The sequence below is a fragment of the Merops nubicus genome, unplaced genomic scaffold (assembly GCF_000691845.1).
Source record: "Merops nubicus isolate BGI_N331 unplaced genomic scaffold, ASM69184v1 scaffold45910, whole genome shotgun sequence".
Classification (NCBI taxonomy): Eukaryota; Metazoa; Chordata; class Aves; order Coraciiformes; family Meropidae; genus Merops; species Merops nubicus.
The window spans coordinates 8,257-12,780 of record NW_008585721.1 but is presented as its reverse complement, the minus strand read 5'-3'; positions in this window follow the sequence as shown (position 1 = coordinate 12,780).

Below are 4,524 nucleotides of genomic sequence, written 5' to 3'. Positions count from 1 at the left end.
AGCAGGTCCGGAGCGGCCTGGCTTTCTGCGTGTGCCCGCCGCGGGAGGCAGCCCTGCGGCACCGCCTCGGGGCCAGTCCTCTCTCCTGGTTGGCAAACTCACACCTGGGCCAGATCACCGTGGATCTGCCCCTGAAAGGTGGCTTACAGGCACGCGGAACGCCCCCCACTCGGTCCCTAAATGTGCCTGGGAAGCACGGCTAGCCCTTAGGCAGGGCCGGGACTTAAATTTCCTCTCAGACTAGGACCTGAAGGGCATTGCTGCGCTGGGACTGTGGGGAACCACTCTTGGAGAAGGCTCGGGTCACAGGTCGAGTTGAACCAAGAAACCTGCTCTGCAGAGTGTAACACCTAACTGGCTGCAAGAAGAGCTGATGGCTTGTTCCTGCCACTGTCCCCTTTAGGCATGGGTCAGTGCAGGCTTTGGAGTGAGGCTGGCCCCATGCCACGGCCAAGACAGGGCTGAAGAGGAGCTCCAAGAGGAGCAGCCAGCTTGACCAGGCAGATCGTTACCACCTCAGCCTCCTGCCAGGACAGACCACCTTCCCTTTCCCGTCCCCAACACACCCTGCCCCACTGGCAGAGCAAGGCCACTCACAGAGCTCTCTCACAAAGCCAACATGTATACAATAACAGAACTTTTCTGAAAAGCAGCAAGCTTCACAAAGCCTCGCCCTGCCACTCCACAGCATGGCAGCTGTGATCAGAGACAGAGCTCCCCAGAGACGGGGATGCTTTCCTGCTGCCAAATAGTCTCCAGAACCAAGCAGAGAGTGTTGGCAGTCAGCAACATTCTGGGCACCATGGGCTTGGCGCAGGTAGCACAAGCACATGCCTGGTGGCAGGGTCACTGCAGTGCTGCTGCAAGGACAGGCTGCACTGGCTGGGCATCCTTTCTCAGCTGAAGGGTGTTAAGGTGGGATGTGGCATGGCCATCTCAGCTGGCATTCCTTGTGCAAGTCCAACACAAGACAAGTCCAACACAAGACCATTGCCCTTGCAAGTCCATGCTCCTGGAGGTGTCCTGGGATGATTACCTCCAGGCTGGGGCTCTCAGAGCTGCCAGGACACTGATGCCTCAAGGACCATCACCTTTGCCCTTCACAACCTGCCTCACCCCCACAGGGCTTAGATGCTGCAGTCCCTTGCAGAGGTCAGGTGATAGAAGCTGCCATCCACAGTTCTGGCCTGTGCCAAAACAATGCGGCCTCGTAGAGCTCCTGGGGCCGGTGCCACAAAATCTCCCTGTGTGTTCCTGTACAGGGCTCAGGTCTCAGGTCTGTAGTGGGGAACCTTGTGAGAAGACCTGGGGATACCGCAGTGGATGCTTGCCCTGCTGAGGTCTTTGTCCTCCCTCAGGATGTCCTCAGGGCTGCATCTGTGGTGGCTATGTGCATTTTATCCCATAGAGATTAAAGTGCTGGGCAGGGTGCTGGCCTCCAGGGATGCCTGGCAACCCTCCTCTCTGGTCACGTGGCCATAGATGTGGACAGGAGTCAGGTGGGAGCACAGTGTTGTGGAGGCCATTGGGCAGGCACAGAATGCCCCATGTGACTTCAGCATGTCCAGCTGGATAAGGTGCTTCAATTTCAGGAAGGGGGGACAGACACAGCATGGCCCCAGGGACCCAGCCCCAGCCTGCAGGAGTTTGGGCAGTGACCTCATGCAGCATTTCCATGGACTGCTGCACTGCCATGGGCAGCCTTTGAAGCTTAATCTCCAGGCATTTCCTTGCAGTGTACTTCCAGAGCTCGCTGCATACCTCCTGGCTCAGCTCCAGCCTTGAGATGACAAGATGTGCTGAAGCATGAGGCCAGGGCTCCTGTCCACAACACTGGCCTCACACCAGACCTAGACAGTGATGTTGGTCTGACTGCATACATCTTCCTTTGTCAGGACGGAAGCTGATCCTACCACTGGTCCTGCTTCTGGTCCTGCTGCGCAGGCTGGGAAGGGCTGGGGGACCATAGGTAAACCAAAAGGCCATAGGCACTCCTCATCCCATGGTGACAAGCCCCCATTCAGGAGAAGGAGACTGTCATGCACAACATTCCCCAGTGCTGGTGGTCAGATGGAGGAGCAGAAGCCACCACTTGCAGCAAGGGAAGAGTCAAGGTTCTGGTTGTTCACAGGGAGGTCAAGGGGACACATCTGCTCGGACAGTGACCCAAGGCACAGGAGCACGAACAGACTTCTCAGAGCCATGCCAGCAGTGCAGCTCCTGTTGTCCTACCCTGGGATGCCCCACTGCGCTGGCCTGGCCCAGGGCCCCCACATGCTGTAATCCCCTAGGATCTGCAGGTCCAGCAGAACAAGTGCTGGTAGAGGGCACAGCACCAGAAGAGCCAGGGACTCCTCCATGGGTTTGGGGTTGCCCCACATCCTCCAGACTTGCTTCACTTTTACATTGTACATACACCTTCCCCCGCAGCAAGGGGCACAGCTCGTGCAGCGCCAAGGGCTGGCTCTGCACAGGCTGGATGAGCTTTGGAAAGACTCATCAGCCCTGCTGCAGCGCCAGTCACTGCTGGGACTGCTGCACTGGGATGGGCAGGGCCCCCAGCCACATTTCCAGTCCTTTCCTTCCCAATGTGTATCTTCAGGGCTGAATGGGCTCTGCTGTCATGCATGGGTCCAAGGGAGTGGGCAGACCTCAGCTCCGCAGGGGTTTCTCCATCTGGAGTCAGGTACATCTCTATCAGGCTTTGGGAAGGACTGAGGCTCTTGGGGAAGCCAAAGAAGTAGCACCCATGGCAGGACAGGTGGCCCCACTCCACCAGCTTCTTCCAGGCCCTGCCATGCCAGGTGCTAGGGTCCAGCATGAGTGAGGAACCTGGTCCCAACCCATGCTCAAAGCTCCAGCTGCTGCAGCTCCTGGGCAGCCTCACTGCAGTGACTGCAGCCAGGGCTGCAGCACCGCAGCCGACACAGGGGACCCCCACAGGATCAGCTGCCTAGTGCTCACCACCTGCAAATCAGGGAGCTGTGGGCAGCCAGGTATACCAGGATGGCCCAGGAACCATCCACCCAGGCTGCTCCACACCAGTGCTGGGCTGCTCTGAGAGGCCCTGCCCTGGAGATGCACCCACAAACTCCTGGGTGGACCCACAGGGGACCCACCTGGCTCAGCTGCCATTGCTCACCACCACCATCTCCAGCTCTGTCATCCTGCAGGCAGAAGAGTGTGGCACAGTGACTCACCTGGGGCCAGCCCTCACCCTGAGCAGCTCCCCTGGCCCCAGGCAGCCCCATACCTGTTGGTGATGGCCAGTGACAAGCAGAATGGCCCTAGCAACTAGGAGCAGGATGCCACAGCTGAGGAGAAAGCTGCCATTGCTCATTGCACAGAGTCCGCACACAGCCACGCAGGGAGGTGTGAGTTGGTGGCACGTGTTTTACAATGACCATGCTGCAAGGTCAGTGACATCACAGCCTTGCATCACACCAGCACTCATCCTCACTGTGAATACTAACCCAGCAGAGTGCAGCCACCCAGAGCAGGGGCCCCAGGGCTTTGGGGATCCTGCTGTCACACACTACGTGCTTCCTATCTCTATGAGTAGGTCAGGGCTCCCAGTCCCAGAGTCACAGACTGGCTGAGATCGACAAAGAACAAGCTGGTCTAGATCCCTTCCTCCTGACACCAGGACACCTATAGCCCAGGACCACATCCAGGTGGCTTTTGAATACCTCAAAGGAAAGAGATTCCACGGGCTCCTTGCACTGCCTGTGCCAGTACTTGGTCACACGCACAGTGAAAAAGGGTCTAGTCCACTGCATTTTGATCTGTGCCCATTGCAATACTTGATTTTCCCTATGTGCAGCATTTGAGCTTAGGTAGGACACAGTGCCTGTTCCAGGGGGTCCTCTGTCCAAGGTCACAGAGATGTCACTCAGGCTCTCTGGAGCAGCTGAGGGTTAGGGTTAGGGTTAGGGTTAGTTCCAGCTCTGTTGTTAATGTATAATCATTCAGCTAGATAAAAAAAAAAGGAAATACAGGCAGTTTTGGTGGTTTCTGTCAGGCAGAAGCAAAGACCAGCTGCTCCCCAAAGGATAGGGATAGCCAGGAGGTACCCCAACACAGGCAGTACCCTCACTGGTAGGGTGCAGTCCCATGGGACCCGAGCACAGCAGGTAGAGCTGAGTCTGTTAACTGGGTCCATTGACAGCTCCAGACACAGCAAGTGATGAACCAGGTCCAAGGTCCATCAGGAGCATGATGAACATGCATCCACAACACACATCCAAGGGGTTCATCCAGGAGAGGAGCTGCCTACAGCACAGGTCCAAGACATCCATTTGGGAGACAGAGCTGTAGACCAGCAGTTCAGAGAACAAAGGGCTCAGGGCTGAGCACAACTGGCACTCCTGTAGCCATGGGTGTGAGGTCAGATGAAGCTGCTCAGAGAATTAAAGCCTATTAATGCCCTCCAAGCCCCAGCAACTTTAAAATGACCATTTATTGCTCTGTTTCAATAAAGCAAATGAGCTTACATAAAATGGTGCTATTCCACCTACTCTCTGG